This window comes from Amblyomma americanum, chromosome 2, assembly GCF_052857255.1.
Source record: "Amblyomma americanum isolate KBUSLIRL-KWMA chromosome 2, ASM5285725v1, whole genome shotgun sequence".
NCBI classification, from domain to species: Eukaryota; Metazoa; Arthropoda; class Arachnida; order Ixodida; family Ixodidae; genus Amblyomma; species Amblyomma americanum.
In genome coordinates, this window is record NC_135498.1 from 94,230,857 (window position 1) to 94,245,553 (window position 14,697).

A 14,697-nucleotide genomic window follows, 5' to 3' on the forward strand; every position below is an offset into this window, starting at 1 on the left:
GAGAGTTTGCGAGCTGCTTAAGATCGCTAAGAAGCAGACAACACCGTACCATCCGGCTTGCAACGGCGCGGTGGAGCGACTGAACCAAACCGTGGCCGGGTTCCTGTCGCATTTTGTTTCGCGCGACCAGCGGGACTGGGACTTGTGGCTCCCATATGCAATGTTTGCCTACAATTCCGCAGCACACGAGAGCACGGGCGAATCGCCATTCTTTCTTCTCTACGGCCGAGACCCGGACCAGCCTAGTGAAGTGCCAGAGGGCCCCCGTCGTGTCCCATACGCTTCACTGGACGACTATAAGGTGAAGCTAGAATCGCGCTTGCAAGTGGCGAGGGACATCGCAAAGGAGGCCTTAAAGAAAGCGGCGAAGCGCAGGAAGGAGGTGCACGATCGCAGTGCTAGAGACGCGCCGTTTAATGTGGGGGACAGCGTGTACATTGAAAACTGCCAAAGGCAGATTGGGCTAGCTCGTAAGTTCCAGACGAAGTGGAGAGGACCGTGCGAGGTTGTCGAGAAGCTTTCTCCGGTAAACTTCAGAGTCCGAGACGTGAACCGGCGCTTGATAAGGATACACGCAAATCGCCTCAAGTCGGCACCGGTTCAGTATTCACGAAATGAGGAAAGGGAAAGCGCGGATTTTGATGGGGACAGAAGTGAAGCGGAGCGCGCAGATAGTTCGCAAGAAACGCCCTCTCCTGCATTTGTTCGGCAGGCGCCCGAGGTGACGGCCGGAATGCCACCGGATTTACTTCATGCATTGCTAGAAGAAGAAGCGCGCGAGGTTGCCGCGCAGATAACGCCAGGAGAGGCTCCTGCCACGAGCCCTCGCGAGTCCCAAAGCAGACAAAGGGGCACAGACTTACTTAGTATGACTCATGAAGGCCGATATCCGCTGCGAAATCAGAAAGCTAAGTCGGACTAATGGCGTAAACAGAGCGGAGTTGTGAACTGGTTAGAATTGTGTAATGCCGCAGCTCATAACATTGCTATGTGCTTATGTGTTAAGTTATCGGAGTTGGTAGTTAAACCTTTCTGTCATTAAGTAACACCTTCACAGGAGAGCATGCGGAGCGCATGCAGAACCTGCCCTACTTCCTTTCGTTATCTATATTTTTGTCTGTGCCGTGATCGTGCTAGAAGTGGGAGCTCCTTTGGAACTGTGGTAAATTTATTTCGTCCAGTTTGGACTAGAAAGGAGAGGCTTGGGTGCTGAGTTTCATGTTTATCTGTAAAAGAAGATCAGTGCTGCCCCTGGAGACGCCAGTTATGACAGCGGAGGCATATGGTGTTGTGCAGTGCAGTGGTGTTGAGTGCAGCGAAAAGTGTTTTGTCGGACGCACTGTGCGAGGCGATTCAGAAAGACAAGGGAAGCTGCGTGGACTCAAATGTTCGGAGAACATTCTTCTGGAGGGTGAGCGAGTGTGACATTCCTTGTGTGTGCTACGAGGTTCCGCGTTCGACGGCGCGGCGTAGACGGAGACCCAGATGACAGCGGCATCATCAATTACCCAGCCATGCTCTTTGAGTGACGACCAGAACGAAGGGGTTTAAGCCCAACCGGACCCAACCGGACCCGCCGCCGCCGCCGCGGGGAAACGGGCTTTATCCTCCCCAATTGGCGTGGCGGTTCCAGGGGCGGCCCTCCCGAGCACATTCCAGGACAAGGGAACTGTCAGCGGGCCAGAGCGCGCCTTACCTTGAGGAGCGAGTGTCAGTTGATGGATGGAGAATGGAGGCCGGTCACCCGCGGGAACTGTCAGCGGGCCAGAGCGCGCCTTACCACAGCCGACGCTATGCGCTACCTCGAAGACAACCTTCTTTCCCTCGGACTCAACACGTGAGGGGGGCGAGACCATAAGTGCGGTGGTATGTTTGTGCGCCCAAGTGAAAGCCCTAGCCCCCCCTCCTTCCCCTCCGGCGTGGGCGTCCTCACCCTAGGGAGTGTGGAGAAGAGGATATAAAAATCGACAAGCAGTACGGAAGAGAACGCTCAGGACGACATCGTTCGCCAAGAGGGCCTTCAGCGCCGAAGCCCGACGGCGTGCAGCTTCTGCCAGCAACCGCTCGAGCCCAACTCCGGAGCCACTCCATCGCCCCCATGAAGTCGTCGGCACGTAAGCTCGGACGCCCCAGCCTCTGAATCTTAATCATGCATAATTATTGAATATATCTGTTTGTTTAAACTGAGCCATACGGTGTCTCTTTGCCTCTCCGTCCCGTGTGGACCTGCGCATTATGGGGGTCATCACCATATTGATAAAAAAAGCCCTATGAGCTTTCATTTTATCAACGTCATCAGCAGCTTGACACCGCCCACTGCAGGGCAAAGGCCTCTCTCTCCCATGCCTCTCCAATTAATTCTGCCCTTTGCCAGTTGTGGCCACCCTGTCACCACAAATTTGTTAATGTCGATCATTCGCCAACCTTTTTGCCGCCCCCTGTTAAGCTTGCCTTCTTTTGGAATCCAGTCCGTTACCCTTAAGAACCAGCGGCCATCTTGCCTTCGCGTTACGTGTCCTGCCCTCCCTTCTTTGTAGATCTGTGCAAATTTTTTTCTAAATTGCGGATTTGCTATCGCAGTAAAATCTTTTGGGCTAATAGTATTGTGCTCGGTGTCTACCGCGCGAAAAAGACGAGGACAGCGTAAAAGGAAACACGTACCACACTCACAAGCGCAGTTTCAAGCTGCTGCTGCTGTTGTTGTTGCCTCAAAAACGATGGCACATACCAACGTTGAGGTATTGGCCAGGGTTTGGTGCAGGTCCAAACAGGAAAAATCGCAGTTATGAAGCGTTCGTAAGTGTAGTACGCGTTTCCTTGCTTTGTCCTCGTATTTTTCGCACAGGAAAAGAATGCTATTCGTGCATGATTTGTGATTTCTTGTTCGATGTCTGGAGATCTGCTCGCCCCTGTAGCGCCACATGTGTAGCGGTTAGTATCGCCTTCAGCTCCCTCGAAAAAATAATTGCCTGAATCGGAATCTGGCAGCCATATTAGTGGCTGGTAGACGGAGCTGCCGCAGCTGAGGCTTTCGCCACCCACACCAGCTTTCTTGCACTGACAGGAGCACTACTTCCGCAGTAAAAAAAAACGGCATCTTTGAACCACCCAGCTCTCAACCGCGGTGTGTTCCACGGCGAGATGGTTCACACCCTCACCCCCGCGGTGTGCCCCCGAGCAGCCGCCGGTGAGAGATCGTGCGCTGAGAACATCCGAGAACAGGCCACTTTGCGCTGAGTGGAAAGGACAATAGTTGTTTGCTGGATACCTTTGTGTCGGACAAGGGAGACGTCGAAATCGCCACCGGTCCCACCGCTTCACCTACCGTCTCACAATTCAGGCGCGCACTACTCCAGCTCGCAGCAGACGACGTTCACAGAGCCCTACTGCAAAGGCCTCAGTGCAGTGTCGACAGCACCGCCTCATCCTGTGAACGTGGCAGAGGGGAGATGGTAGTTCCTCAGCCCCTGCCCACTCGCATTGGAAGCCCCGTCAGGAGAGGTCGAGAAGTGCACTACCTTCCCGATCGCGCTCTTCCGGCTAGGGTAGAGTTCCGCTCTCCACACGCATGATGCCACGCACGCAAACCGGACGCATTGTGCGCCATTGGTGGGCGGAACCCACTTCTTTCACCCTGACTCTCCTCCCAGGAGTCATCACGGAGAGCCCGAACTCTCACAACACAACGACTGACCTGGACGCAATGCCTCCGGCAGCCGGTACACACCCGCCACATGCCACTGCAACGGCTCCGGGCAGCTTACAGTAGCTTGCCCGTTGTGCCATTGCTCTGGTGCTGTGTTGTAACCTAACGCGCATTATTATATTGTTATGTTGAAACGAACGTTCCCAGATCCTGTTTATCAGCGCATGAGTGTGGCAGACTGGCAGTACATAACGATGCCGCAGGACGTCTGTGCCGACTGCACTGGCAGCAGGGGCGCCCCTCCCCCTCCCCCCTCCCAATCCCTCCAAGCTAGAAATTTTACATAGAAAATTATACTCAGCCCCATCTTCAGCGAAAAAATCTGAAAAACACATGGTTCAAATCCGGCCCCCTATCCACCAGCCACGCCGTCTAAGAGCAACTATCCTCCCCTGACTGGCAGAGGAGCCACCGAGCTGATCCCTGCAGACCACCCCCCCCCCTGGCTTTGGGTGTTGGCCTCTTGGCCATTCACATGGCTTTACTCTTGCAACCTTAACGATTTCGGTGAAGGTTCTTCGCCACCAACAGAACGCAGGGCCCACAACATACGGCGGTGAGTCACGAACGCGACAGCTAGTCGTCTTCGAGGCTCTTCACGACCGAAGTGGGCATCTAGCTAGAATAACTTTTTTTTAATTACGGTCGATATGCGTAAGTGGGCCAAGTGCGAACTAGGTGCTCTAGCACTTCAGTTTTTACTTTGGTTCCAATTTTCGGATTTTCAGTTTTTACTTTGATTCCAAAGCGGTTGCACGCAGCTCAAAGCGACATCAGCAAGTGGGAGTGGCTCTGCGGCGCTATGCGACTCCCGGGCGCCCGCTGTGGCCGCCTGGAAAGCTGCAGTTCTGAGCAGCATAGAGCCGCAGGGTGTTACATTTTCCCAGGTCTAATTGTGGATATCGGATGCACTGACGACTTCCTACATTTCCTCATTGCAACCAAACACCCAACTGACATAATTAAGAAGTTAACAGGCACTTGTCAATTAACTTACGAATTGACACTTGGAACCTGTTTTATAACGTGCGCCACGGCCCCGGTTAAAATAGCGTAACAACTACAAAGTCACTGCGGAAAGCCTTTCCTGAAACGTCCTACACGCATACCCCATACCAGTAACTCTCACGTTGAGGCTAGTGGCGCTTACCACTTAACTGCATACATGGCACAAATGTTCTATACAATTTAGCTGACTAAGCTGCAGATAGCTCTTGTTATAAAAGCCATATTAGTTTTTTCGTGCTTGTAAAATATGCGAATGCTCACATGGGTAAATTGCGTGTCTTCGGACCGACCATTTGGATACAATCGGCAAGACCATCGTGTTTACCAGTTGGCAAAGACTGATCCAATTGAGTATCCAACTAGAACGTGACCTATCAATTAGACTACTGCTGTTTCCAACGCTTCAATTGGTTCCAATGGTTCTTTTGTGTGCGCGTGCAAAATTACTACTTGAAGACGTCAAACCCAACCATGAATCTTATGTGGAGCCGCGGAGTAACTCGGCTAAGCTCGGGTTAGTTCGGACGATTGTCGCGCCATCTGTAGCCAATCTGAGGAGGGCATCAAGCTAGCTGTCGCCAAGTGGACAGAGGGTGTGAAGATGAAGAGCGAGAAACGCGGTTGCGTGTTCATGCAGATGCCAGAAAGAAAAAGGCCAAGAATGAACTCGTGCTTTTGCTCGTCTACTCTGTTTAACTATGTTAAAACCCTACCTCTTTTTTTTTGATGGGGGCTACAGCGGCGCTCGCATTCATGGTGTGTCTCCACTCCGTGCGTGGGTCAGGGTGTGGTGTTCGAGTGTACGGGTGGACGTCCGAGCGATGCGCCATTTTCATACAGTTGTAGCACACCTTCCTGCACGGTGGGCCTGCACGCATAACACTCGAATTACGCTTCCATGTAATGTTGTGCGCGGGCAGCGATTTCTACTTCTGTAAATGTTAGTGCAACATAGAACATTCACGTGAAAGGAAGACAGGACGGCACGATTTCTACGTGACGTCTGACCCACAGTGTTTCGCACGGAGCTACAGTAAACAACCTCTTGTACAGCGGATCCACTCCGGCCTACGTTTCGTGGATTTATGACTGTCCGCGCGACCTCAAGCAGAAAAGAAACTCAGCAGTGAGCGCCGACCGTGCAAGAACTTTGTTTAAGCCGTACATTATCGCTGTTCTGCTCTGCTTTGTTCCCGCCACAGCCGCGACTCCGGGGCCCAGCGGCTAAAAGAACGCGTTCCAATGAGACCAGAGCTTTGTTGGGCATCATGATTACAGCTGTTCCATGCCAGTCTTATGACGTCAACGGAAGACCGCCTCCAGCAGCCCTCCATCCGCGGCGCTCTACACCAAAGATGGGCAGATGTCCTCATCTTTGCCTCTGCTCCCTCACCCTCACCACGAAATCCTTAGCCCCCTCACCCTGATTTTGTAAAGCTCCCTTGCCCTCCCTCGCCTTCACTTCGTTGTGCCTCCTTCATTCTCGTCCTCACAATCAGCACTTTTAACGTCCGAGTTATTTTTCTTTGCTGCACATAGGAGCAGGTGTTACTGAGTTGCTCTAAGCCCTAACTTTTGTTGACGGCGTCCGATTTCGACCGTGTCGAGGCCCACGAATCTTGCTTAGCACTCCGAAGTCCTCAGTGGCCAAGAATGGATGCAAGAAATAAGACATAAATTACGCTCATGCTGTGGTCGATGACTGGTCAGTCTGGTACCACCAGCAGCGGCTAAAATGAACTGTGCCCGGGGAACCGAGGCTGTGAAAAGCGCAGAAACATTCTTCTAACTGCGCCCTAAGCAGCTAATCTCAAGCGAGTGCCAGGGAAATTTTACTCGGGGAATTTCTTCCTTCTCTTCTGACACGTGAAAGAAAGAAATGGACGGTAAGTGAGGTTCGCACAAACTATGGGAGGCAAATGATGCAATTCTTGTTACTAACACACTTGATTCAAATGAATGGTGGTGGGAAAAAGCCGGCTTGAAATGAAATGTATGAGAAATTTTCTCTGTTGTATGGAGGATAATGACAGTTTTTTTTCCTAAATATTGTTTGTTGTACATGCTTGTACAACCTCTCTGTGTCTCCTTATAAACAGAAAATTTCGCCTCCCTATCTCTATTATCTCATATTTAACACCTTATTTTTTACTCATGTCTATTAAATATAACTACTTATTAGCGTTGTGTTCTAGATGCCTGATCATGATTTCATGTATTGTTCTTCTTGCCTGTCATATTGTGTCATGTTCACTTTGATTAAATTAGTAAAAAAAGAACCATACATGTTTCGTCTCTATTGCGGTTCGAAATTGCATGGCTTATCCAAATTCGCCCTGTGCTTCATTACGTTTATGAATTCTGTATTGCTCTCTGCTGCCTTGTAGGGGGCCCCGGGCCTAATGAAGCTACTCTGAAGTAGCTTTTTGCCCAGGGGCCTTTTTCTCTTTTAGAGAAATAAAAAAATATGTGTATACCATCACCCTGTTGAAGGGCCACTAAAGGAGCGGAAATCATAAAAAAGGAGAAACAAGCAAATCCAACAAATCGAATGAGGCTAACGCGCAATGCATGCAAACAAATAACTGATCACAATGGATAACAGAAGTGTGCGGATATACGTATGAGTTAAAACTGATTACACAGGACGGCAGGAACGTATGGAATCCATACAGCCCACCATGGCACACACAGACACAATGCGAAACTCAAGCGCCCTTAAGGATATTTGAAGGATAATGCTATAGACAGACAAACAATAAGTGGACAGCGCAAATTTGTTAGTACCCTTCTTTCCCGGAGTATACAACACTGTCTAAATTATTCAAAAAAGCATTGAGAGAATCAGAGTTCACTAGTGAATCGGGAAGCATGTTCAATTTCATAATAGCTCTAGGAAAGAAACTTTACTTAAATTCATCGTTACGGGTTACTGGAAGTGAAATATACACGCTGTGGCGGTTTCTAGAGGTTTTTTTATCAAGAATATCAAAACAGTCGGCCCTGTTGATTTTTATTTCTTTGTTTATATTAAGAAACAAATTTCAGCCTGTCATACTTGGTCCTTATTTCTAAATTGGGAACGTTTGCAAGCTGACATAACTTAGAAGAGGCACGAAATAAATCATATTTGTTGAAGATAAACCGTGGAGCTAACCTCTGAGTCCTTTCAAATTTATTACCGTCTTTCTCAGAGTAAGGATGCCAAACAATTTTCAGGTACTCAATAATAGGTTTAACTAATGTCCTGTAAGCCAGTTTGTTTAATTTCTGGCGATGCACTGTTCAAATTGCGCTTTTGACTCCAAAGCGCCTTGTTATCCTTATTACAATTTTCCTCGAGTTGTCTATTCCATTTCAAGTCGCTTCCATCTATTAAACAAGTATATTTGTGCTCCTGTGCCCTTCCAAGCTTCTTCTCATGCATGCGATACGAAAATTGCAGGATCTTCTTTTTTCTAGTAATAGACATGCATACCAATTTTATGGGATCCATAATGTTTTGTAGGCTACTCTGCAACTTTATTCGGTCACTAGCTCTTAGTGTAAACAAGCCAGTCGTCGGCAAATAATCTTATTGGACCAGAAACGAGGTTAGGCAGGTCATTAATAAAAATAAGAAGTACTTAAGAAGTAGCCCAAGGACACTTCCCTGGGCTACTCCCGACAACACCGGTTGTAAGCTGGACCTGTACGTGCCGATTTCGACATATTGCTGGCGGTTAGGCACGAGGTGAACCATTTAGTGAGGCTGGGATTCTTGAACATTGCATTGATTTTTAGCGAAAGCATGGGATGCGAAACTTTAACAAAGGCTTTAGAAAAGTCTAGATAAATAAGGTGCATCTGTCCGGGCAAATTTATTGTTTCTGAAGCGTCTAGAACCAATTCAACTAACTGTGTGATCGTAGATAGATGTTTGCGGAAACCATGCTGTACTGGTGATAAGTTATACATTTCAAGGTAGTTGGAGAGGTGTTTGGATATAATGCGTTCTAGTATTTTCGAGCATGTACTAGTCAGCAAAACTGGCCGGTAATTGCTAACGTGTTTTATGAACCGAATCTATTCTGGCCAGCTTCCATGCGGTGTGGAAGGAACCGTTCGCAACTGACGAATGAATTATTTCCGTAAAGAACTTGGGCACCCATTCAGCATACCTGACTAAGAATTCATTAGGAATACCATCTGGTGCGGGTTTTTTTTCTGTGTCAATATTATGCAAAATACTCAGGGCACCTTCTTCGGTTATCCTAATGTTCGAAATAGGAGGATGAGCAGAGCAGTCGGTGAGGATTGGAACTTTGCCATCTTCTTTAGTAAAAAGGGACGAGAAGAAATATTAAATTAATCAGCTTTCTCTTCAGTATTAATTTCGTCATTAGAAAAGCGCCGCTCAGTCGACGCCAAATCTTATCCGGTGCTTCGGAAAAGAAATTCTTTAAAGTTACTTTGCAAAATCGATCTTTTGACTCCCTAATGAGGCGTTTAAAATCTTGTCTCATACTGCGAATACTGATTTTATCAGCTATATTACTATTTTGGGAACAAACTTTCCGTTTTATTCTGATTTTGCATTTTTCATGAATAATTTCTCTGTTGATCCACGGACTTCTCGTATTTTGTAGTCTTCTTTGCAATAAATTGCTCTGTGCAGTGGGTTACGACATTGGAACAGAAATAACACAAATGATCAGTGATCGCACGTGATTCATAGAAGTGCATGAATTCATCAAAGGAAGCTTGAAGGTAATCTAGGCCAGTCGCATCGCCCGCGGACTGAAAATTCCGAACTCTAATTTTGGGTCGCCCGGAGAGACGGATGGAGACATACTGAATGTAGCTACCGGCGTTTTATATGAACTGATAATCTTTAGTCAACATGAAAGTCTGTCAGAAACCTTATCAAACCATCCGATAGTAAAATTAGGCCAAGCATAGATGAAGTTGTCTCACACAACAATTTATTACAACTCTCACCTTACTCCCTCCCTTTACGGCGCAGTTCGGTGTTCGGCAGAGATGTGAAATAATTACTGTGAATTTTCTTCCCCCAATCCGTTTCCAATTTCTCTTTCTACAGTGACTATTTTTGTTCCAGAACTTCAGGTCAAAAAAATATGGAGCGATTATTACCCGCCGAAGTCCCGAAAAAATAAAACCTAAAAGTGAAAAGCACTATAAATCATCCATCGTATTCCTTCGCAGCCGATAGCGTTTTATTTTGTTTAGAAACCCGAGAGACCATAGAAGTAGTTTGGTTTGGTTTATGGGGTTTAACGTCTCAAAGTGACTCAGGCAATGAGGGACGCCGTAGGGGAGGAGTCCGGATATTCTCGGCCCCCAGGGATCTTTGTGCGTGCACTGACATCGCACAGTACACTGGCCTCTACATTCCTCCTCCATCGAAATGCAACCGCCGTGGCCGGGATGGAACCCGCGTCTTTCGGGTCAGCAGCCGAGCGCCACAACCATTGAGCCACTGCGGCGGCTTGGAAGAAGTGGCAACGCCGAAAAAATAAATCGCAGAATGGCAAAGAGGGTCGTCTTAAAAATATCAACCAGTTTGCGGATAAAGCCATGATACATCAAGCATCTAAAAAGTAACTTAAGAGACCAGGGGTTAATATATACTTGAATGTGCATGCTGCGTCTTCCAGGTTGCATAGATTGTTCTTCAAAATGGCAGACTGTATAGGTTCGCTAGCACGCCGGGGCCGCATTCAGAAGAGAGCCCCCGATTCGGTTCTGGCCGAGCATAGCGTAGTGCAGGTGTTCCGTGAGAATGTAATGGTTGTAATCCGACGCACATTGCTTGGCAAAGTTATCCGCGTACAAATTCATCGCCAGCACGCAAGGTCCCCTGTAACTCGAGGAATTCGTTGGTCCGCGCAGGTGTCTAAGGTCGGCCCGTTCTCTAAGTGTGTCAGAAGAGCTGGCTGTGAGGTACACAACGGGACGGTTCGTAGAGTTCCCTTGGCCGTTGAATGTGAAATGCGACACGCCGGAGGACATTGCGGAGCTGTCATTCCTACAGAAGCCCCGAAGCCTACACGCAGTGTAGAAAAGTGCTCTGTATACATGGCGTCCAATGTTTATGGCACGCGTTCTCAAATCCATATAACCATGACTTGACAGTGGCGACAAGTCCTCCACAAAGCACAGCTGGACAAGAGCTGCCCGCGGCGCATTTAGCGCGTACCACCGCATTTCCTGTTGGAACCTGCCGGTCAAACGAGAGCAGAAACCAGGTGATACAGCCGGACCATACGGATACACAAGATCTCTTCCAATAAAAAAGTAATCCACTACAAGAGCGACTCTGTCCACTACGGCTTCGTAGACAAGTTCGGGCCTCAACATAACGGAAACAATATGGTTCACGCCGTAACGGTTGAAGGATTGTCGAAGTCTGTTTAAGAGGAGCGCAAGTACATCAGGGTCGCTGCTGGAACCGCAGCCAGCCCTCGGCTTCCTCCAGTCAACAGTTACTCCGTTTAAGCGATAACGACTCATTGCGTCAGTTACGCTTAGCATCAAGCGGTTCATGGTAGCACTGTCCCGACCCAGCCTCGAAAAATGCGGCGCATCATATTCGAAGCCGCCCAAGGCCAAAAGTATCTTGATTCCTGTAAATCCAAGCCTGTCTGTGATGTTCCGCAGTTGGTGTAGGCCGTGCTGGCGGTAAAATCTGGGCAGTCGGCTCGACACCAATCCATTGTCTATTCCCACCGACCAGTAGATGACGTAAGGGCAGAGGGAAAACGGCAATGTCTCGAACAAGAATTGCCACTGGGTTCTGTTTGCTATCACCTCCTTGTTGTTGTAGGCGCAGAAAAAGGGCATGGAGGTCAGAATTGAGGCCGAGCCGTTGTAGTGAGGGCCTATTTGTAATGTTGCAGGGGGTGAGTTGACCACGGGTGGTTGCAGACATCGGCTTGGCACCCCGCTCCAGGCATTGGTGGTGGTCTGTGGTGACGTCATCGTTGTTGATGTCGGGAGGTACGTTGTCGCGTTAGATGATGACGCTGGAACCGTTGTTGAAGGTGATGTCACCGTTGTTGATGGCGAAAGAGACGTTGGCACCCGAGAGGATGGCACTATAAGCGTTGGCGCAAGTGTGAGCGCTGAAGAAGGGTACGTAGCTTGGCACCGTAAACGCTGACGGTGGAAGGGATGGTGAAGAGTGGCTTGGAATCGTAAATGTTGTCGCCGGAAATGAAGCTGTGGGACTTGTCATGCTAAATGTTGGCGCCGGTACTGTCTGCGAGGGATATGTTGGCAACGTGCGCATTTGTCCACCGCCAGGCCTGATGGCTCCGCTGGTGTGGACCAGGTAAGAGACGACAAGCAGCCACGTAGAAAACGCTAGCGGGAAGCATATGGCTGCGCACAGCGCCCAGGCTTGAATGCACAAGCGCTCGTCCTGAGCGGTCGCTGCATCTCGGGCCTGAAACCGGAGCTCTGGAGATGTCGCTGTTTCTTCTGGACTGGAAAGGGGAACCACGGGCGGCTGCATTATGACCACAATGTCCGGATCCTCTGGTGATGCTCGAAGGTGCAGTCTAGCCGCCGGCACTGTGGCAATTGGGTACATGGGGACGTGAGCGCCTAGGTGGTCGTGTCTCGGCGGCGAGATGTCGGTTCTCGAGGGCGGCTGGGAACCCATTCTGGTTAGCGAGGATCGTCGCAGGTATCAGTGGTCGCGTTAGCAGCCCTGGTTGGCGAAACAATGGAACAGCCGCCGGCTCCTTCTACTCCTTCTGTTGTTGTTGTTGTTGTTGTTAGCCTATCAAAAGATGGCACATACCCACACTGGGGGATCGGCCAAGAATCGGGTGGCTATTCACCTGAACGCAGTTAACAAAAAGGAAAAGCACGTGGGAGCATAACACCGGTGAATTTTTCGTCATGAACAGAAAAGGGATGAGTGTTTTGATTTTAAAATTTTAAGAATAATAATAATAAAGAAAGTGATTAAATATTAATGATTTAGTCAAAATGTAATAATTGATAGAAAAGAAAAGGTTGAAACACTTAGCAAGGCAGTCGGTGAGATTCTATCAGGAAATTTTGAACAACAGTGCAAACAGATCTGTGGCTGAACCCAAATGTGGTGGCGCCAAATGATAGCAAGAGCGGGCTGCTCAAACTAAGGCCAAGATGCTGCAAGGGCTCCTCCAGCAACCTTTTTCTCAGTGAGTTGAATCGGCGACAATGCAGCCAAAAATGTTCAATAGATTCTGGCTCACGGCAAAATGCACAAAGGGGAGAGAGCGCCAAACCCGACTTGTGTAAATAGAAATTTAGAGGGGGGATGCGGCAGCGTAGCCTCGTCAGTGATACTTCAAGCTGCCGAGAGCAACAAATTTTCCTGTTCCAATAATATTTAAGGTGCTCATAATCCGCCGATGTTAAAAGTGATGTGTCTTGCGTGCTTAAAAACGCACGTCGCCGAAATCTAGATGCTGTAATATAGGCTGTAGCCGGGATGATTGGCAACACGGGGCCGCAGAGGGAAGCCTTTGCTAGATTATCAGCAATCTCATTTACTGTCACACACTGCTGTGGCCGGGAACCCATTCTAAATGAACAAGGCTCAAATGCGGAGGAAGTAGGGATAAGAAATTTGATAAAATGGGACCGTCAACCTGTGCAGCGAGGGACGAACACAAAGATAAAGAATCAGTAATTACTGCAACTGCTGTAATAGAGGGGTCTAGCTTGCGTAGAGCAAGTACAACTGCTAGAAACTCTGCTTGAAAAATAGGGGTGAAATCTGGAAGGCGCAGAGAAGAGGACCAGTCTAAATGGGAGCAAAATATTCCCACACCTGCTTTTTCATTGCATTGCGATGCATCAGTGGCTATTGCTAATCGGTTGGTAGGGTCCTCAGATGATCTTCTAGTAGGCCATTCACAATACTCGGTGGCAAAAGTTTTGCATTTTTCGGGAATATGTCGTCGAAAACAATGTGTATAGTGGGCCCATTCCGAAGCGCAGGAAGGATATCATAAATGTTTACATCTAAAGGCTGAAGTAACCTTTGCACAAACACTACCTGAGGGGAATTGAAACGAGACCAGGGGACACCAAAAAAGGAGGTCGGCTGAGAACAGAAAATGCTTTGAGAACGGTGGAAATGGGATTCATAGATCCTGAGGTAAGTTTGCACAGTTAAAAATTGAAGTCGTGATAAGAGAGACGGAATGCGGGCTTCAAGGTACAGCACATTGATAGCCACAAATTTTGGAAGGCCGAGGCACATGCGAAGTGCTTCCCTCTCTAAAAGGACGAGAGGGCGAAGTTTATATGTAGCCGAGCCTGAAAACAACACTGATCCAAATTCTAAAATTGGCCTGACATACATTATGTAGATCATTAATAGCGCATCTCTGCGCATGCCGTACCGGTGATGACATAATCTCCGTAACATACCCACGGCACGAGCCCCTTTCGCAGCGACATGGTCAATGTGAGGTCGCCAGGTGAGTTTGTTGTCATAAATGACCCCTAGGTATTTTAGGGATTGAACCTGCGGTATTGTTTTTAACTGGCAAGTGAGAGAGACCACTACAGGAGTGAATAGAGGGAAAACAAGAGTAGCGCACCTGCCAACATTTAACTTCAGGTGTAATGCGCTCAACCAGTGCTCAAGTGTATTCAAATATGACTGCAACAGGCCATACAGAGAATGTATATCCGGCGCAGCAGCAAAAAACGCAATGTCGTCCGCATAGACGTAAGTGCGTACATGGCGGTGGAGAGGAATTGAGCTTAACAGAATATTAAAGAGCACAGGAGAAAGAACAGCTCCTTGCGGTACACCTCGCGTTTGTCTATACCTCTCTGAATGAACACCATTATGGACGCAAAAGAATTCCCTGCTATGAAGAAATGCAGATATCCATGCAACTATATAATCTGGAAATTGAAGAGACTGTAGCCTACACTCTAAGAAAAAAACCGGCTCAAGGGGGGAG